Source organism: Dama dama, chromosome 30 (genome assembly GCF_033118175.1).
Source record: "Dama dama isolate Ldn47 chromosome 30, ASM3311817v1, whole genome shotgun sequence".
Lineage (NCBI taxonomy): Eukaryota > Metazoa > Chordata > Mammalia > Artiodactyla > Cervidae > Dama > Dama dama.
Window position 1 is genome coordinate 34562057 of NC_083710.1, and position 22611 is coordinate 34584667.

General features: G+C 42.1%; 1 protein-coding gene across 3 annotated transcripts in view; it reads right to left on the minus strand.

Annotated features, from left to right (window-relative positions):
• MTUS2 (microtubule associated scaffold protein 2) overlaps window positions 1–22611 on the minus strand; it is a 249383-nt gene that overhangs the window by 137888 nt on the left and 88884 nt on the right. The window lies entirely within an intron of this gene.

Below are 22611 nucleotides of genomic sequence, written 5' to 3' on the forward strand. Positions count from 1 at the left end.
GCTGAGGCTGCATCAAACTAAGGGGACTTCCCTGGTGGCTCAGTGGTAAGGAACCTGCCTGCCAATGCAGGAGATGCAAATTCCATCCCTAGGTCTGGAAGATCCCCTGGAAAAGGAAATGGCAACCCACTCCAGGATTCTTGCCTGGAAAATCCCAAGGACAGAGGAGCCAGGCAGGCTATAGTCCATGGGGTTGCAAAGAGTCAGATATGACTGAGCGACTAAACAGCAGCCACAACATCAAATTAAGAGGACCCTGCATTAAAGCCCAGCTTATTACAAAGGCAGAAGATGTCTACTGGTCATTTCAGTTTTCTGTTCAACATAGAAACAGGCTCTGTGTCTAAAGAATAGCTTCTTTCTGATGGGCTGCTCTGAATACAGGGCATACTGGGATTTGTGTCAGATTTAAATGCCAGAATGGTCGTGGCCCATTTTTTCTCCTCTATAAATTTTCAAACCTACTATGCTGGTGATATCTGTAATCTCTTAAAGACAATGACACCACCATCTATTCCTATTAAAGAATAAATCTTCTAAATGCACCTCTGAGGACAGCTGCAAAGACTAATCTACCAAATTAAATAGAAAGCCTGAATATACTGAGATTACTGCCTTTTGGGATGAAAACTATCCAGTTAGGAACGTGACTGTCTACCATGGAAAATACACACTGACAGCTGGAAGATGTATACGGCATTGTAGTGAAAGATTAAAGTTTTTTGTTTCCATCATTTTAAAAGGATAGCCCTAACATTCTATGCAGATAGGGCCTGCATCAAAATGATAACATTATGAAAATGGCTTTAGTGTTCAAATGTTCAGGAGTTTAATTCAACCCCTCAGAGTAAGAGATGGCTGCTTTCTTTCCTCTGAAGACCTGAAAGTCTGTTTAAAATGAGTGAAATCTGTTTTGTCTCTTAACAAAACAGTATTTAGGAAGGAAGAATAAAGACTGCTATTTCCTAACATAGAACCTATGCCCTATAGCTCTCTGAAGGTCCTGTGTAAGGTTTTAAATAGTTCTAAACAGGGCTATCACTTTGCCAACAAAGGTCCAAGTTGCCAAAGCTATGGTTTTTCTAGTAGTCATGTGCGGATGTGAGTTGGATCATAAAGAAGCTGAGTGCTGAAGAACTAATGCTTTTGAACTTCGGTGTTGAAGAAGACTCTTGAGAGTCCCTTGGACTGCAAGGAGATCAGACCAATCAATCCTAAAGGAAATCAGCCCTGAATATTCACTGGAAGGACTGATGCTGAAGCTCTAATGCTTTGGCCAACTGATGCGAAAAGTCAACTTACTGGAAAAGACTCTGATGTTGCAAAAGACTGAGGGCAGGAGGAGAAGGCGGCGACAAAGGATGAGATGGTTGGATGGCATCAATGACTCAATGGACATGAGTTTGAGCAAACTCTGGGAGATGGTGAAGGACCGGGAAGCCTGGCGTGCTACAGTCCATGGGGTCACAAAGAGTCAGACATGACTTAGGGACTGAACAAAAACAACAAAAGACAGGGATAGGAAATACATTTGGTTCACACAAACAGTACAAAAACGATGAAACTCCACTGAAAGGAGGCACACCATATCCTGAATTTTCAGATTTAAAAGTAAGAACAGGAGCAGAAAAAATGAAACTAGACCACTGTACACAAAAATCAGGTCAAAATGGATTAAAGACGTGAATATAAGACCTGAAACCATGAAACTCCTAGAAGAAAACACAGGCAGGGTACACTCTGTGACACTGGTCTTAGCAGTATTGGTCTAGAAATGTCTCTTCAGGGAAGGGAAACAAAAGCAAAAATAAATAAACAAGATTATCTCAAACTAAAAGGCTTCTGCATAGCAAAGGAAACCATCGATAAAATTAGGAGACAACCTACCAAATGGGAGAAGATATTTGCAAATAATATATCCAATAATGGGTTAATATCCAAAATATATAAAGAACTCATACCACTCAACAACCTTATTAAAATAGGCAGAGGAACTGAATAGACATTTTTACAAAGAAACTATATAGATGACCAACAGAGGCATGAAAAAATGTTCAACATCACTAAATTCACATGGAATTAGCTAACGTTCAGCCTCCTGCTGACATACCACCAGAATAATCTACCTACTGAAAACTGCGCTAGAAGTTGAACATCAAATCTTTCACACAGCATCTTTAATCTAACAATTTATTAAAGATTCTTAAGAAGGGGAATATTTTGTATCATTTATAGAGTTCAAATGCCCTTTTATCAAATCCTTTTGTGCTTGGTATTATTCTCTTACATGAAATTTATAATTCAGTGAACATCTCAATTTGGAAATTCGGCTGTTATCCAGGCTGGGAAGTAATTCATCTGTTTGAAGTACGAAGCGTCAAGGAAGCTTTCTACTCCCCTTTGAAAGAAGTCTTGAATTACCAAAAAGTAAAATGAAACAAGATAATATAATAAAATAAAACTGAACTCCCTTCTTGTCCATTATTGTGGGAGACAGCTGGCAGTGAACAATACCCCTCTTTGAAAACCAGCTGAAGTTGACCAGCACTTAAAGGCACTTTAATCTGTAAATGACAAATCCTCTGAATTTGCAAAGGGCTGCTGAATTCTGTAACTGCTCTAGTATTTGATAACAATGCAGACAACATCAACCCACCGCTCCATAAGAGGAGAAAGCAACTGGAAATGAACCATGCCTGTGTGAGCCAGAGATATTCCTGAGGACCCAGCTGGTGGGAGTGGTCCACGCATGTAATTAGTCATCCCATTCTCAACCAGCCCGAGTCTACTGCAGTTGTTGAGCACACACGAGTGATCAATCTGAGTAGATCTGGGCCTGCACCACAGACAGAGGGGAACATGTGAAAATTCAGGCCAGACAAGGCGGCACTGAAGGAATAAAAGTCCCTGGAAGGATCTGAGACACCAGGAGGAGGAAGTGTAGATTTACAGGAGCCCTGAGAGCACCCCACAAAGTGATAAGTGTGTCCCCCCAGCCCGCTGCAAAGGATGATTCTGACCATGACTGCAGCCAGGGTTTCCGATCTATATCCCTATGTCATTTACTGGGAATGTGGATGGCTGAAGCTGAGCTTCAAAAGAAGAAAAGAATGGACAGAGAGATGAATACCAACCAGACCAGAATGAGGAAGGCTGGAGAAAAATAGCAAACCTGTTATTAATACCATGACGGCATTACAGCCAAACTTGAACAAACATCTTTCTTTGATTCTGAGTATTTATCCTTATTATAATGATTAATCTTCACTGATTTTTTTAAACAATCCCAAGCAATCAAGTTGTATAATGTTCTGGCTGCACGATTGCCTCGCTGATGCATATTTCATTGACTTAGCCGTATTTATCACTTGGCAGCAAAATTTAGTTTAATTATTAAAGTACCAGCTGAATGTTTTACTTCCTTCCTCCTGCATATTTTAACTCAGGTGTATGCTTTATTTCTCACCAAAGTGCTAAGGTAAACCCACTAGCTTATCATTTCAGCAAAGATGTATCTTTGTCTAAATAAAGACGACCAAGACTCTGTGGCAGGCTCTGTTCCGGGCAGGAGGCACCTGGCAGACACGGTCCTGTCTTCACACCACTTACATTCCAGTGTGGGGATACCCAGACCAAACAGGTACAGATAAACAAGATCTAACTGCCATCAGTTATGAAAGAAACACAGGAGCAGGAGAAACTCAAGGGTCAAGGAGCAGACATCACTTTAAGTGGAGAGGCTGGGCAAGAGGGAACGTCTAAAGTAAACATTTCTCTCTGCTGCACACTAGCTCCCACCCTCCTTTATTACTCTTATTTTTTTAACCTTTGTTTTCTCAACCTAAGCCATCCCCTCAGGGAGCAAGCATTTTATTTACTTATTTAAGCTTTTTATTTTGTATTGGAATATAGACCAATTAGGGGCTTCCCTGATAGCTCAGTTGGTAAAGAATCCACCTGCAATGCAGGAGACCCCAGTTCGATTCCCAGGTCGAGAAGATCTGCTGAAGAAGGGACAGGCTACCCACTCCAGTATTCTTGGCTTCCCTTGTGGCTCAGCTGGTAAAGAATCTGCCTGCAGTGTGGGAGACCTGAGTTCTATCCCTGAGTGGGGAAGATCCCTGGAGCAGGGAAAGGCTAGCCACTCCAGTTTTCTGGCCTGAAGAATTCCATTGACTGTATAGTCCATGGGGTTGCAAAGAGCCAGACACGACTGAGTGACTTTCACTTTCATAAACCAATTAACAATGACAGTTTCAGGTGGGTAGTGAAGGGATTCAGCCATACATATACGTGTATTCATTCTCCCCCAAAGTCCTCTCCCATCCAGGCTGCCATATAATATTGAGCAGAGACCCCTGGGCACAGTAGGTCCTTGTTGGTTATTCATTTTAAATACAGCAGTGTACACATGTCCATCCCAAACTCCCTAACTATCCCTTCCCACCATCATCCCCCAGCAGCCATCAGTTCACTCTCTACGTCTGTGAGGCTCTTTCTGTTTTTTAAGTAAGTTCATTTGTAACACGTCTTTTTAGATTCCTCACATAAGGGAAGTCATTTGATATTTCTCCTTCTCTTTCTGACTTACTTAACTCAGTATGACCATCTTTTTGATTATTAATGACCATTGTAGCTCTTGAAACTTAGAATTGAAGTGTCGGAACCCTCCTGACTCTCTCCCTTTTATCAACCAATTCTAGGCAGTGTGCTTCCGTTTCTGTTACAGACTCCAGATTTATACCCCTTGTCTGCCCCCACAGCTGGCACCCACGTCAGTCCTTTAGCACCTGTTGGGGACACAGTGGTAGGGCCCTCCCCCCCCACCCCCTTCAATGCTCCCTCATTCAGGGCATCCCCTCCCTATATATACCTCTACCTGGTTTTCCAAGTAAATTCCAAAGTCATCTTGCTAGTACTCTAAAGTGAAAGTGAAAGTCACTCAGTTGTGTCTGACTCTGCAACCCTCTGCAACTGTATAGTCCATGGAATTCTCCAGGTAAGTATTCTGGAGTGGGTAGCCTTTCCCTTCTCCAGGGGATCTTCCCAACCCAGGGATCGAACCCAGGTCTCCCACATTGAGGGCAGATTCTTTACCAGCTGAGCCACAAGGGAAGCCCAAGAATACTGGAGTGGGTAGCCTATCCTTTCTCTAGCAGATCTTCCTGACCCAGCAATTGAACTCGGGTCTCCTGCATTGTAGGCGGGTTCTTTACCAACTGAGCCGTCAGGGAAGCCCTTCTGGTACTCTAATTCTTCCACTATCTGGTCCAACCGTATTTTTCTGACCTCATTTCCCACCAGCACATCAAGCACAGTGCCAACTCCAGGCAGGCAGGATTCCGCACTGTGACTTCCTGCTCCACCATCAACAAGGCTGTGCTGGAGAAGTATTTGCTTGTATGGATGAAGGAAGGACTAAGTGCAAACCTGTCCCATGGGGACAGTGCTTCCCTTCGTGGCCAATTCCTTTTCTCCATTTCTGAGCCCGGAGATGCTCTAAAAGCTTCGCACTTTCCCCAACAGCTCCTGTACGCGGCCAAGGTGGGGGTGGAGGAATTTGTTGTTTAAAAGGTGTCCACTGTCTATGATGCAGTGAGGTGCTTTTCAAACATTTTTAAAAACAATATGCAGAAAAATAAACATCAGAATTTAACAGTTTTGGGGTCTTTTGCCCAAGCATCCCATCCCTATCCCCAAGAGACTGTACTGTTTACCTATTATTTTTACTCTGTATCATTTCAGTTCTTGCTTCAGTCTCATCTTAAGCATTCACCTCTGGATTTGATAAAGTTTGAGAGGATAATATTTAAATGGTTAAGATGGCCTAGATTCAAAGCCTGGACAAGTGGTTTACTCTCTCTCTGTTTCATTTCTTCAGCTAAAATGGAGGATAACAGTGGATATTATCACAGTTGTTGCTTTAAAGGAGTTACTATCATACATGTTTAGACTAAAGTGCTTAGAATAGTATCGGACACATCTAAGCCCTTAGTAAAGGCAACACTGACCCTATGCCCACTAACCCAACCCTGAGCCTCATTCAAAGCACATTAGTCTCAGCAGGCTACCGTCTCTTGTTTTTCTTCCAACCACCAACATCTCATGGCTTCATGTCTCTCCAACGCAATGACTGGAGTCTAGCTGTGAAGAGGTAACTCTAAAGAACCATACTTCTTTATCCATCTCTTCCCAGTGACTTAAGTCCTAATGAAAGAAGGAAAAACACGCGGCATGCCTTTCACTTCTCCCACTTCACCTAGAGCAAGTGTTGGCGCTGTTTTCTTTAGTTTCTCAGTCGTGTCCGGCTCTTCCTGACCCCACGGCCTGTGGCCTGCTAGGCTCCTCTTGTCCATGGAATTCTCCAGGCAAGAATACTTGAGAGAGTTACCATTTCCTTCTCCAGGGAATCTCCCCGATCCAAAGATCAAACCCATGTCTCCTGCGTTGGCAGGTGGATTCTTTACCACTGAGTCACCTGGGAAGCCCAGAGCAAGTGCTGACTTTTCACTAATCCAAGGCTGGTCTGCGTATCTTTCTCAATACAGTCTTCCAGGAGTCCAGTAAGTGGTTTCAGCCCTAGGCCAGGAGACATCACCTACACCGCCTCCCCATGAGGCAGCAGGATGCAGTTCTGTGGGTCAGGTGTGGGATGAAGAGGGTTCGCCAGGTCCACAGGAATTCTCTGGATTCCTGCTGCAGGGTTCCCCTTCCTGAGCTCTTCCATCGGAGCCCTGACAGCAAGTCTTAAGAGTGGTAATAATAAGAGCACCATGTAGCACAGTCATGGACACCACTTAACTCTGCCCAAACTCAAGACCAGAACTGAAACTTACTAGTAACATTCTCCTTAAAATGTTAATTAATTCAGCCTCTTTAATGAAATGGTTTATTTATTTATTTACCATACGTTGTTAGGTTAGCCTGAGACTTAAATAAGATAATGTATATAGATCATTTTACAAAATGCCTGGTACTCAATAAAAGTTAGCTGTCATCCATGGTGTGTGCACCAACATCATCAAAAGCAGCCCTGTTTCATCAGCTGTCATTTCTTCAAGAACTCTGTCCCATGTGCCACCTGGTTTTGTGAAGACCCGTTCCATGCAAGCCCTATGAAAATACCCTCAAGACATCTCTCCCACACACACACCAGACCAATCAGGGAGGCAGATGATTTCTGCAAGCAGTGGATGCCAACAATGCCAGCCACCTCTGCCTTCATAGGTTCCCAGGGCTTCAGTAGGTAGCTGTCACAGTGACCCAGGGTAGGCATTCTCTTTCCCCAAATTTCCTTCTTTTGACAATGATCACAACTAAATCATCACAGAAGCAAAAAAGAAACATTTCTGTCCCTTCTTCTCACTCTGCACCCAGACATTCTAGGAAAACCTTCCTGGAATCCATTCTAACATATAGCAAAGAGGGTCTTCTTTCTTATGTCTGCTCAGGAAATGGGGAAATATGGGCACAGTTCAACTGGTTAAGCGAGGTTCATAGTGCAGGGACATGAGCGGTAGGGAGGGTGGGTGTGTGTGAGCGGTACCATTCTCTCCCATCTGTGACACCCTGAGACATGGGCCAGCCTTCCCGTCCTCCACAGCCTCATTAAATGCCATCTTCTCTATAACATCTTCTCTCAATTTCCTGCTAAGTAACAGACTCTAAGAAAGACCAAGCTGGTTATCAAAGACAGCAAAGGTTGGGGTGATCAGACCATCTCTCTTAAGATCATAGATATAATTGCAGAGGGTAAAAGCCAGCATCTCCCAGCCCAGGGCATGTGAACTCCCAGCACATAAGTGACTGAAAGCTTCCTTTTGATCTAAGAAATTCTCTTTAATATTTACCAAGTCACATTCCCAAAGGAGAGAGCATGGTCAAATATTGATGCAGGTTAGTGACTTAAAAGATCAAGGGCTAATACGGTATTTCAAGAGACTTTTGAGTAATTAAAAGCAATCTCTTACCATTCCTCTTTTATATCAATTAGACCAGTTGTCATAAATCCCTTTTCCCTACCTGAAGTTCTTAAAAGCTTGAGCCCTCATTCGTGAAGACTCTGGTTCATCACTGTGTGAATCTTATAGCAGTTAAAACCTTGGGGAAAATATTTAAACTGGAGCATTTTAATTATATGCTTAATATAGGAGTTGTTAAAAGACAAGAGCATCTGATTTGAACTCAATTTAAATTCTGCTGAACTTATTAATATGGTACAAGAAATTATAGAAATGATCAAGGACTTATCTATCAGTTTTTATTAAAAGACCAATAAGAAAGGTTAGCTGTTCCACTTCCATAACTTGGATTTCGGGCTCTACTATAGTTTGCTTTTTGTGTTGCAGGCCTGTTTAATTAGTTGTTCCAAAATATCTGAGGGCTGTGTGTTAGTCACTCAGTTGTGTCAGACTCTGCGACCCCATGGACTAGGGCACGCCAGGCTTCCCTGTTCCTCACTGTCCCCCGGAGTTTGCTCAAACCCATGTCCATTGAGTCAGTGATGCCATCCATCTCATCCTCTGTCGTCCCCTTCTCCTCCTGCCTTCAATCTTTCCCAGCATCAGGGTCTTTCAACTAAGTCAAATGCTGAAAAGTGGATCATGGCAACTCAGCCCCAACCTTCCATTCCATATATCTTTAAACAAGGCAAGGGTTGCTGCAAAGACATCAGAATTGTTCTCCGAGCCGTGATTTCTTACACTCTTAAAAAGAACCCTTTGTTTCTTTTCCTGGTCTGTTACTGGTTCTCACAATCTTTTGTTTTTAATTGGAATATAATTGTTTTACAACATCCTGTTAGTTTCTGCTGTATAACAAAGCTAATCAGCTATATCTCTACATATATCCCCACTTGTTGGACCTCCATCACCCTCACACCCAGATCCCACCCATCTGGGTTATCACAGAGCATGCAGTGAGCTCCCTATAGAGCAGGTTCCCACTAGCTATGTATTTTACACGTGGTAATGTATGTATGTCAATCTCCCAAAAGAACCCTTTCTACTCAGTAGCTTCCGGAGACAATGAAACCTTAAAGGGAAATAACTGAATAGTCTCTTCACAAATGAACAGTCTATGGCCTTAAGGAGGTTTGTCAACTTGTAAATCCAAATATCCATCCTTTGAACTCTAAGAATTTTCTCTCCCCTCCTGGGAGCTAGAAAACTCTCTCTCTTCCTTCGAGATTCAAGAGTGTAGGCGCGTCCCCTTTAATTCTCTTTCAGCATAGGACTGGTTTTGTTCCTCGGTGTCATCTTCATTATTCTCTCCCTTTAGCCCACAGTTTCCCAGCAGGGTATCATCCACTTCTCGGACCAGGTAAGTCTTTGCTGTGGAGGCTGCCCTGTGATTGTAGGATGGTCAGCAGTGTCCACGGATCCAGGAGCACTCTCTCTCCCTGCCCATCCCCAATTTGACTGGGGTGACGAACAATCAAGGTTTCCAGACAGTGTCAAATGCCCTCGGGGGCAAAAACGATCCCCAGCAGGAACCACTGCTCTAGCTGAATGGAAGACGGAAAGATTTAGTCAAAAGACAATCCTTACTTGTCCTAGTGGAAAATGAGACTGATAACATCTAAACTTCTGCTGAGTTAGCTTGATAGCTAATTCTTTAATAGTTCTTGATAGCTAACTTTTGGTTACTTCTTTAGATAAAGTAGAGTTATATAAAAATACTTTCATGGAGACTGTCACACTGAGTGAAGAAAGTCAGAGAGAGAAAGACAAATATGATATGGCTCACATGTGGAATATAAAAAATGGTACAAATGAACTTATTTACAAAACAGACATAAATCACAGATGTGGAATACAAACTTATGGTTACCAAGAGGGAAAGGGGAAAGGAGGGATAAATTGAGAGACTGGAATTGACCAAAAAATTAAAAAGACAGAAGGAGGAATGAATATGTGAACCTAATCTTGTTTTCCTTCAAATTAATTCTTACTTTTGTCAATATTTGATTGGAATTGTCTTTTTTCCCAAACATATCCAAGTTATATATCTGCTACATATGTTGTTATTTGCAAAGACAATGTGATTTATCCTGATGGGAAAATCTTTAATTTACAAGTACACATAAAACTATTTAAATTAAAGCAGAGGAGGTTCCATTACTTGACAAAAATTAAAGAATTGTTGAATATTGAAGGTATTTTTTCAGTATTTATAAAATTTATAATTATTTTTTCTAAGATGTGCCTACCTAACTTTAAGTAGGCTTATCTTGGAAAAAAAGTAATAAATTTTAAAAATACTGAAAAAATACCTTGAATATTCAACAATGCCTTAATTTCTGTTGATTAATGGAACCTCCTTTGCTTTCTGTATGTATCACCCCGATCTATGTCAATCAGAAACTAGGAAAATGGACAGAAATCTTCCTGATTCCCAGAGCTTTGGTCCAAAACCATGAACTTCCAGGAGCTGTACTAACGTCCAAATACAAGTATCTCAATGACATAAATAGCAACTGTTTTCAGTTGAAATTGTCTGGGGGAAACTCCAATAGAAAACAGATGGTGACACATTTCAAGCACTTTAAATTATCATGGTTTAATGGAGAATACATCATTCCTTGGAAGACTCCTAGGGTTCTAGAAAGAACAGAACAGTTTTTTTGAAGTACTATAATTACTGGACTTCTGAATCAAAATGAAACAAAGACAGCCCTCCCTTGCTTCGCTCTGGCTGTGCCTTTCCGTCTCCGATCAAAGAAGGTCATGGTCCCTAAAGCCCGTGGTAGGCCCTGACTGAGAACATGATCACCTGGGACAGTCATTCATTTTTCTTCCCCTGCATCCTCAGCTGTGACCTCAGAAGAGCAAGCACCGCAGGGACCATGAAATCATGTGTAAAGTATCTGATATGCAGTAAACACTAAAATAAATTGTCTCCCCTGTCCTGGCCTCTGAAACCATTTGCTCCTTAATCCTTTTCCTCAAAGTCTTTCCCGATAGAAAAGTTAAAAAATCGAAAACTCTATTTTCGTTCATTTTTATGGGCGATGCTATGACTGGTACTTGCTGTCTGACCATCATCTATATGAAATAAAATTGCAAGCATTGAAAAACCAATCACAAAATCACTCAGGCAAATGGTATGCAAACTGGTTTTTGCAAAGTAACATCAACAGGCTAGTAAATGAACTTATAACCCCTGCAAAGCCTTCACATTTCATGAGATGTGAGCACAAGCTTCAGCCGACCACTTCCCTTAGGAAGATTCTCCCGGGACAGTGCCAGCCGCCTCCACACTGAGTCTAAAGCAGTGAAGCCAGGCTTGTCTCCTGGATTATATGAAGTTGTGATCCCAAGCTCATGGTTTTGAGTTTCAACTCTTCTGCATCTCCTTTCTCCAGGGGCTTCCCTCGCCATTCCTCCAACCAAGACGATATCTTACGCTGGGTAACCACGAGTTGCAAGCCAGGCACAGGTGAACCCCGGGGTCACCCTGCATCTCCAAGGGGCTGAACATCCCATGTCTGCAGGGGCCACGTTCAGCATGTGCCCCTGCCCACTCGACCCCAATCTGAGCAACAGTCAGCTCGTGAGTTCTCTTTCACTTTTTGATTTTGCTGTCATTGTTGTTATTTAGTCACTCAGTCATGTCTGACTGTGACCCCATGGACTGCAGCCCACCAGGTTCCTCTGTCCATGGGATTTCCCAGGCAAGAATATTCAAGTGGGTAGCTATTTCCTTCCCCAGGGGATCTTCCCAACCCAGGGGTCAAACCCGTGTCTCCTGCACTGGCAGTTGGATTCTTTACCACTAAGCCACAGGGAAGGCCCTTACAATTCATAAATACATGCTTCTAAGCAGAAGCACTCCAATCAATAGCAAAATCTGGATTCTACATGAGTCAGAATTTGTGTCTCACGGGCACAGAATTCTGAGAGAGCTTTGGGCCCGGCAGGTACAGGGAACGGTGACTGGAGCCATCTTTGTTTGCCACCCTGAGCACGGCACCTAAGCCCGTGTTCACAGAAAGGAAAGAACAGGCCCGCTCGCAGCCTTAGGACTTAAGCAGAAGTGGAATAAATCATTTCCTAAAACATGACTGAAATGCAACATCTGCTAAGGTCTCCTTCCCTAAGGACAGTTCTGGCAAAGCGTTAGGCCGCAGAAAGGCACAAACTCCTGGGCTACTCCAAGGAGGAAATTTTTTATATTAAATAATCACAAATTCTAAACATAAATGAGATCAAGGGATGTGTGTGAGCAGCATGCTGAAATGTCTCCCAAGGGCCCCACCCCCTGATGTACACCCCTGCTTCGATGCTGGGACAAGACTTCCCAGGGCTGGCCACCAGACTCCTGTTGCCCAAGTCACTGTCTGGCAGACACGAGACACATGCCTGCTGGTCATGGAGCCCCCCTGGGCTCCCTGCCCTGTCATTTCATAACCCAGAGCCTTGGACTCCCCAGCAAGCACCTTCTGTCTCTGACTTAACTGCCTGATAGGATGCAAAGACTCAGAACCCTTCCCCTGTCACTGCCCAGACCTGGGAGAAACAGAAATGACATCAGCCAAGGGCTTAAATCTGACAAGTAACTTTTATTAAGCATGAGCAAAGACGAACTCATTTAATCTGTGCAATCTTCTGTTCATTTTGCAAAAACAGAAACTCAGGCTAAGTAACGTGAACCAGGACAGATGACAAAGATGATGAATGCAGAGTCAGCATTCAAAATCAAGCCTGGTCCAGCTCCAAAGTCCAACTTTGTTCAACAATTCCATACAGTCTGCCCGGAAACTGTTCCTGAACCCCAGCTGTCCGGCAGCTAGGCCCGGGAGCAATGGATCCATCTTTTAGAAATCACCCTCCCCTCACCTGGAGATCCCATGACCTCCTAACCACGGCCCCCACCCACAGACTGGCTGACAGCAGATACACAGCTCTGCCTCACACAGGAGTTAAGAGTCCATGAACCATAGAACCATGCTCTCCTGTCTTCAAGTCCACAGGGTAGATCCTGAGATTTCAGAAGTTTGGTCCTAAGAGAAGAAGTCTTTGATCTGGTCTATTTCTGACACTGTTAATTAGCCTTAGGTTGTATTTTCTAGACAAATACAAAACCTTTGGAGAACAATACCCCAAATGAGCCATAAGAAATTTTAGAACCAATATTGAATATAAGTGAGATCCTTTACCTTTGTGTAAAACTAGACAGTATTTCAACTCTGGGATGATGACAATTTGACAGGTGGACCAGAGGGGTCTGCAAGCAATCCTAATAGAAACTCATCTAACAAGGATCCCGCAGAATCTCCTCTGAAATGGAAAAACCCCAGGATTAGTCTCAAAAACACAGTCCAAGGCTGATCTGCCATCCCTGTCTCTCCTGGGTCCTTCCATCTCGGCTCCCTTAGCTAGTTCAGCTTACACGTGCCTCCAGCTACGTGAGATGTGATTACGGTGGCTGCAGTCAGGAAATATCCACCCGGGAATGACTTCTGCCGAGGCAAGTGTGCACCGTGGGCAAAAATCATCTTACTTGTGAGCTAGGGGATACTCAGAACTTGGCATCTTTCAGGAAAAAAAAATCACAGGGCACATTTAATTCAAGTCAGCAACTTTCTGAGAAAAAAAAAAGTAAGTGGTGGCATGAGTATTATAGCTTTAAAACTACTGAATGGGGGAGAGAGAGAGGAGAAAGCTAGGGAACGAGAGGTCTCTGATTACATAGTTTGATTACCAGCTCAGCCAGCAGTTATATACTTCCAGATCAAATACACAAAAAGTTGAGAACACGCAGAATGAGGTGAGGTGGAGGTAATGTGAGCTGACAGTGTTTTCATATTTCTGTGAAGTGCTATTCAATTTTCCTGTCAGAGTGAAGGAGTCACTGGTGCACACGGAGAAAGCTAAATGGATTGGAAGGTTAGCAGAGGGAAAAGACACTTACTTTTAAACCAAGATGGGGTTGGAAGAGTCTTCCTTGAGTGACCTAAAGCTGTGTTTCTCAGAATGGAGGCCCCACTGCTACGGCAAGCAAAACAGAGGGGGAAGGCTAAGCACTTTGGACACGTCCACCTGCTCCAAAGCTGTGGCTCACGGTCACGTGGTACCAACCATCCAAACAAGTGACCATGCTGGTAAGATTCAGGGCTGCCTGGCACCAGGGCACGTCCAGTCAACCGGCTGGCCAAACACCGCTACCTGCTCTTGCATTAAACTTTTTTTTAATTTTAATGAAGTTTATTTTATTTTTTAATTGAAGGATAATTGCTTTAGAGAATGTTCTTGTTTTCTGTTAAACCTCAACATGAATCGCCATAGGTATACATACATCCCCTCCCTTTTGAACCTCCCTCCCATCTCCCTCCCCATCCCACCCCTCTAGGTTGATACAGAGCCCCTGTTTGAGTTTCCTGAGCCAGACAGCAAATTCCCGTTGACTATCTATTTTACATACAGTAATGTGAGTTTCCATGTTACTCTTTCCATACATCTCACCCTCTCCTCCCCTCTCCCTATGTCCATAAGTCTATTCTCTATGTCTGTCTCTCCATTAAATCCACTCTTCCATTCCCGTGCCAATGCCTGGGTCTTGTCTTTTCTCTGTCTTCACTTTCTTTGTTCTTTCATTCATTCACTTACTCATTCATTCATCTCATTGAACAGACCCTTCTCTGAGCCTGAGGGAGACCACGCTATGTAAGCCCTGGTGGAATGAAACATTTACTAAGGAAGACATAAAGCATATGAAGATATTAAAAAGCACAGACATCACTTTGCTGACAAAGGTTCATATAGTCAAATCTATGGTTTTTTCCAGTAGTCATGTACGGAAGTGAGAACTGGTTCATAAAGAAGGCTGAGTGTCAAAGAATTGATGCTTTTGAACTCTGGTGCTGGAGAAGATGCTTAAGAGTCCCTTGGACTTCAAGATCAAACCAGTTAATCCTAAAGGAAATCAACCCTGAATATTCTTTGGAAGGACTGATGCTGAATCTGAAGCTCCAATGCTTTCGCCACCTGATGCAAAGAACTAACTCTTGGGAAAAGACCCTGATGCTGGGAAAGATTGAGGGCAGGAGAACGGGGTGACAGAGGATGAGATGATTGGATGGCATCACCAACTCAAGGCACGTAAGTCTGAGCAGACTCCAAAAGATACTGAAGGACAGGGAAGCCTGCATGCTGCAGTCCAAGGGCTTGCAAAGAGCTGGACTCGACTGAGAGGCTGAACAATAATGACGACAACGAGAATCTACTGTAGCGCACTGGGAACTCTACTCAACAGTCTGTGGTGACCTAAGCGGGAAGTAAACCCAAGGAAGAGGGGATATAGGTATACATGTGGCTGATTCACTTTGCTGTAGAGCAGCAAAGAACCCAACATTGAAAGCAACTACATGCCAATAAAAATAAATCATTCCTTTGCTACTTTTGACATGGTAAAAGAGACAGAGACCTGTCGCATCGCAGTGACACTCAAGTCTTGATTCTCTCTCTCTCCACGTGCTTCCCTGGGAAGCAGGGCTCAGAGATGATCTAGGATGGAGGAGTCAGCCATGCAGGAGAGAATGACCATGTGATTCCCAAAGATGCGTGAAGACAAGGGACCGGCTCTTCATTCTTCAAGGGGAGGAGAAGCACACCGTTCTGAGCAGCTATCATGGAAAGCATGGTTCCGAGGCCAGATAAAGGGACACTGCTGTTGAAGCTCATTCATTTTCCTGTCCCCAAATCCTACAACCAAATTCTTTGGGACTCTGGTGATACAAATTATACACAAATTTGTGTGAGACTAAGAATAAAAAGAAGGGGAATTCCCTTGCCAGTCCAGTGGTATTAAGACCCGGTGCTTTCACTGCAGGGGGTGAGGGTTTGTATGATCTCTGGTCAGGGAACTAAGATCCTGCTTGCCACATGACATGGCCAAATAATAACAATTGAAATAAAATAGTAGCTTTAAAAATAACAACAAAAATTAATTTAAATAAGTTTAAAAAATAACCAAAAAATTAACCAGAAGGCAACAGTCATATGTGCAAGGAGTACTGATACTATTTGGTGGGGAGATGACCTTGAAAAAGTGAGTTTGGAAGGACACCTTAAAGAATGAATTTGCAAAAATAGCTGGGGGTGTGGGAAATAAAAGAGGAAGAGTTAAAGAGGATATACCACCACCAGAGATAAATGCTATATAGAAATGTTGTAGGATTACACAGTGTGAAACTGATAAATCCATAAATGAAGAGTCCAGAGGAGATCCCAGCAGGTAACAAAGAAGGTGATAATATCAGTTTAAAAAGAAAAAAAAAGGAGTTTTTCCCTAAGTGTTTGTACAACTGGCTAGATGTTGGCTACAAATGAAGCTTGATCCCATTCTTATTGCCTTCCACCAAAACACATTCCAGGTGAATCAAATATTTTAAAGACTAGAGGAAAATATGCTTAGGTAAAGTCCAAGGGCAAAATAAAAATAAATAACTGAATATGTCAGGAATGGGGAAAATCTCTGTTAGCAATATTAGAAACAAGAACAACAGAATTAACAATAAATGTCTACACAATTTATTGAAAAAGTAAAAAACTTAACAAAAATCCTATTAGACATAAAGTTTAAACTATAAACAACACATTCGGAAAAAACATCTACAAAACATAAGACAGACAAAAGTTTACTAAACTTTATATTAATTATTAGGAAAAAATGAACATCCACATAGAGAAATATAATAGATGAAATATTTGCAGGTAATAGAAGATAGAATCATGGTGGGAAAAAATGCAGTTAAAACTGTAGGATCTCTTTCTGCTTATCTAATTGGCAAAGATACAAAAGTCAGAAGATAGAATCATGGTGGGAAAAAATGCAGTTAAAACTGTAGGATCTCTTTCTGCTTATTTAATTGGCAAAGATACAAAAGTCTGACAACAGTCAATGCTGGCGAGGGTCTGTGGAAACAGGCAAAGTTATCCATGCTGGTGGGAGTATAGTGATTTCACCATAAGGAAGTTTGGCCAAATATAAATCAATTAGTATATTTTCTGTAACCTTCGATCCACCTTGAGAACTCAGTCTGCAGAAGGCAACTGTCATACGTGCAAGGTTGCAGCACCGCTACTAATAACGCAAAACAAAATTAAAAACACCTAGCACAGACACACAAAATTAAAAAAAAAAAAAATTAAATAGGAACTTCAGTTTCCAGTTTGAGATGTAAGAAACTTAGAAGTCCTTCACTCACACCCATGTAATAAGAAAAAGCTAAAAACCTTAAAATCAGCAAGTCTTCTTAGATCCATCCAAACCACTGCTCCCAAGATCTAAACAGACACCTCACCAAAGAAGATATGCAGGCAGCAAATAAGCACATGAAAAGATGTTCAAGATCAGATGTCATCAGGGAAATGCAAATTAAAACAACGAGATACCACTATACATCTACTGAAATGGCAAAAATTCAAAATACTGACACCACCAAATGCTAGCAAGGATGTGGAGAAAGAACCTTCATCACTGATGAGACTGCAAAATGGTACAGCCAATTTGGAATACAGTTTGAGAGTTTCTTACAAAATTAAACTTTTTACAGACTACTGTACTTTTCAAGGTACTATTCTGTAAGAGTAAAAATGGTTTTTGTTTTTCATGCATTATTTGTGTAAAAAGTATTATAAACTTATTACAGTACAGTATTATATAGCCAATTATGTTAGTTGGGTACCTAGGCTAAGTTTGTTGGACTTATGAACAAACTGAACTTACGAACATGCTCTTAGCATGCAATTCATTCATATATATGGAACATACTGTAACACTGAAGCCCCAGCACTCAACCTGCACACAGGAGGTACCCAACAGATAGTTCTCAAGTGAAAAATTGAAATCAATTCTTTTGTGTGGTTTTCTCTATTTGAATTTTCTCTTCACATGCAACCCTACTATCATTATAATGGGACAGAGCCTGGATGCTATTTTCTCTCTAGAAAAGTCCATCTACGTACTTCAGGGCAAAAATCATGCTGGGTTCTTGACACTGTTTGAAATTCATTGAATAACTGCTCAATTCCCCATTTTATCTTGCGAAGGTAGGACCAGTCCTGCATAGCTTTTATTTTAAGAAGAACCTGCAAAAATAATTGCCTATTACTTCTTTTCGCTATGAGAGGTATGGCAATGGAAATATTCCATTTCAGTCTCTCAAATGTCTTTCAGATGAGAATAACCTTCTGAAATGGGAATAACTAAAATGGCCCATTTTTTTCCTCCTTCCAAAAACATTCAAAAAAGCTGTTTCCCTTTTTCTCCTATCAGCCTCCAGGCAGTATCATAGATTTACCTCTCCCTTTCCAAGTCATGTCAGAAATGTTTCCCTGGAAGTATGAATTTCTTAAGACAGAATTAAAAAGCTGAGATTGGATCACTGCAAATACAAAATGTCTGTGGACAGGTGGAAGAACAAAGTCATATTTCTCTCAACACATGCTCTGAATGACGGCTTGTTATGGCATCACCAGCTGATCGCTATTAACCACTGATGGTCATAAAATTGTTTAGTTTTGTGCTTCAGATGATCAAACTTACATGGAAAAGAATAAAAAACCCTTAAATGATACCCACATTGAGTACAATTTGACCTATTACCCTTCTGGGTAAATTTATGTGGGGGCACACTCACTGACTGGGTCCCAAGAAGCCAGTGAGCTCGGTGTCACTGCCCTCTACTGGTATCACCTCTATCCTCCTTTCTGGGACCTGAGCAGAGTCCACATCTTGATCATCTACCTCCCACCTGCCCCACGATGCCAGGCTCAGAGTGCTTCCACATTGCCCAAAGCTTTCTTTTTTTTTTTAATGCAAAAACCTCTCAATAAATGGCCCCAGACAATGGTTGAATCACATCACAGCTGGAAGGAATGGAGTGGAAAGAAAGGTAAAATCTTGTTAAACCACAGTACGTGCTGGCCTAAGGAAAGATCTGTAAGAAAAGCTTAATAAAATGAGAAAAAAATACTACTTTTTTTGTTTCTAATCAGAACTATCAAATTTGTTTCTAATAGAAACCAAGTGAATGAAATAGTGGCAACTGTGAAATAATGAACTGAGATAACTGCTTAGCAGTGAACGTTTTAAGGAAGGTGAGTTTATAAAAATGTTTATTGAATACAGCTGTAACTATGTAGCCTACAAGACAGAAGCAGCCTTATGAAAATATAAGTCTGATCGGAAGCACTGTTGTTCAGGGTATTGAGGAATTAGTGGAAAACTTCCAGGAGAAGTTGCATGAAAAAGATAAACTGTTTGTGACATTTTTTCTTGCAGCTAATGAGAGTTCTGTGAGCTACATTTACTTGTGAGTTGAAGAGAACATTGATGGGATTCAGAAGTGTTGCATATGGTACCCAAGAGATAGACAGAAGGAAATTATTTATATTGGTGGGTTAGGGAAAGAGTTTAAGTGGTTTTATTTTAAGAAATTTAAGGCAGTAAGCATGTCTAAAGATAGTTCTCCCATGGGGAGCAATTTCACACATGATATAAAACATAACATGTTCATGTTATGTTACATAACATTCAACAACATTTATAAGAATAATTTGAGTCAGTTCACGGAATCTTTCACCAGGAAAGGCTTTTGCACTGAAAAATTAAAAACAGAATATAATAAAATTATGAACTAGATACACTCCTACATCTTGAACCATAACAATGCACAGCTTGGCTGGATGGACCTGGTGTATAATATAGTATTTACTGACACTGTAAAAAGTCAGGTGGTAATTTGTTGTTCAGTTACAAAGTAATGCTTGACCCTTTGCGACCCCATGGACTGCAGCACACCAGGCCTCCCTGTCCTTTACTATCTCCCAGAGTTTGCTCAAACTTATGTCGATTGAGTCAGTGATGCCATCCAACCATCTCATCCTCTGTCACCCCTTCTCTTGCCCTCAATCTTTCCCAGCATCACGGTCTTTTTCAGTGAGTCAGGTGGCCTAAGTATTGGAGCTTCAGCTTCAGCATTAGTCCTTCCGATGAATATTCAGGTTGATTTCCTTTAGAATTGACTGGTTTAATATCCTTGCTGTCCAAGGGACTCCCAAGAGTCTTCTCCAGCTCCACAGTTCAAGAGCATAACTAAAGGTAGAACCACAGAAAGAACCAGGCGTCACTGCAGAAAGCTAGCAGCCAAAATCAGGTGATGCCTTAAGGAGTCAGCAGAAATCAAGCCGCAGAATAAAGGCACCCATGTCCAGGGAAACTTAACGATGACCACGGCCTGCCTCAGTCAGGAAGCCCCTTCACAGACACATCATGGCAGAACCAATAGAACCTCCCCAGAAGACAGGCGCTCCAGCCAGAGAGGCACATGGTGGCTTATCCCCCTTAGATCTCCGTACCATGCATATTGTCATGACATGTTTCTCAACGAGAATACCACTGCTCCCAGGGATATGCCATGATGAGACAGGAAGAGGGCAAAGCCACTCAGCAGGAGACAGGACAGCTTCCAAATTTACAAGAAGAGAGGCAACTGGTTTATGTATAATTTGTATTACACAGATCGCACAATCATATCTAACTTCAAATGATTAAATAATGCAATATTCCTTTTCTTCTCCCTCCCTCCCTCTTCTCTCATCCCTCCTACCACAGGCAACCCGGTGAGCTATTGAGCTCCTCATGCTAATATGATTTACGAAACATATAGAAACATATACAATTATTCTGTACATATTTACATAATACGTGTATGTTAACATAAAAAAGGCTGAGGGACGAAGAGTCGATGCTTTCAAACTGTGGAGCTGGAGAAGATTCTTGAGAGTCCCTTGGACTGCAAGGAGATCAAACCAGTCAATCCTAAAGGAAATCAACCCTGAATATTCATTGGAAGGACTGAAGATGAAGCTGAAGCTCCAATACTTTGGCCACCTGATGCAAAGTGGGAAAAGACCCCGATGCTGGGAAAGACTGAGGACAGAAGGAGGAGGGGGTGACAGAGGATTAGATGGTTGGATGGCAGCATCGACTCAATGGACATGAGTTTGAGCAAACTCCAGGGGATAGTGAAGAACAGGGAAGCCTGGTGTGGTGCAGTCCATGGGGGTCGCAAAGAGCTGGACATGACCAAGTGACTGAACAACAATGACAGTTATTCTGTCATTGTTTTATAAACACGGCTCTTAGATGCATTCCGTGCATTTTGCTTTGCTCACAGAAATCCCTTCAAGTTGCCTGGCAGAACTCCAATTCATTCTCTTCAGTGGCTGCACAATTCCACATATGGTGGCTCCACAGTTTACATTCAACCACTTCCCTGTTGAGTGCCATTCATTTTATTCCAAATTTTGCCATGGCATGTGGTCATATATATCATTATACATATATCTTGATGTACTGATGCTTTTATTTCTATGAGACTGATTCCCAGGAGTAAGACTGCTGAGTGAAACAGTACATACATATTTAATGTTTACAGATATTGCCAAATTGCAGTTCAAAAAGACTGCAGTAATTCACAAAAGTGACACCATAATTCTATTAATATAAAACTGGATCTATTTTGGAATAAAATGTAAAATCTACATGACGTTTTGGAAAACAGGTAAGCCTTCAACAATATGAGACTTGCAGCCAACACTTCCTAATATAATGCAGGTTGTGGGGTCTCACTTCTCTACCAAGTTTGAGGAATCCTTGTGGAGTCCTAGATCCCATGAGAGAAGCAGTATAGGAATAGCCTATAGGAATAGTGGGCAATTCTTTTTTTTCTTTTTTAATTGGAGGAAAGTTGCTTTACAACATTGTATTAGAATAACTTAACAGGAATAGCGAGTAATTCTTTTTTTAAAATTTTTTTTATTGGAGGAAAATTGCTTGACAATGTGTTGGTTTCTGCCGTACAACAACACGAATCAGTCATAATTAACACACACACACACACACATAAAACCCCTCCCTTGTTAGCCTGCCTCCCTTCCCCCATTCCACCCCTTTAGGTCATCACAGAGCACCCGGCTGGGCTCCCTGGGCTATAAGCAGCTTCAGTGGGTAACTTGTTTGGCAGAATCACAGCAGCAAAGCCTGACACCAGTTTATTCCAAAGATACAGTAACATCCCTCCCAGAGGTTGGAGTACCAGCCCTGCCTATAATTTTATCCTCCTGTGCTTTTCACAGAAGGAAAGGAATTCAGGCCAAGTGGCAAGAGTGAGTCCTCAGAGTTTCTTCAGCACAGCGGGAGAAGATCCTGTCTGGGAACAGCCTGAAGAGGACTACTTGAAGGGCTTCTTGGCTCCTGCCCAGCGAGAAGAGACGCCAGCAGGCTCAGTCTCTCACTGTAGCTCCAGGAAAGGGACCTCGGGTCACACGGCCCCAGGTCACAGAGCCCTCCATGGTGGCAAGGAGAGCTTCAAGATGGCGGACACCTCCATCTTGCTCAATTGTTGCTCAATTTTTCAAGACTGACAGGGATTTTTCTGTGTGGAAGAAGACACCTCTCTCACCACCGAATTACGGTTCCTGGCACAGCGAGAAGAGAGAAGACCCAGGGATGCTGTTATCATTCTGAAACCTGTAACCTTCTTGAAGGGATTCTAAAATCAAACATCATCTTCATGATGGTTTCATTTTGGCACTTGAGTGA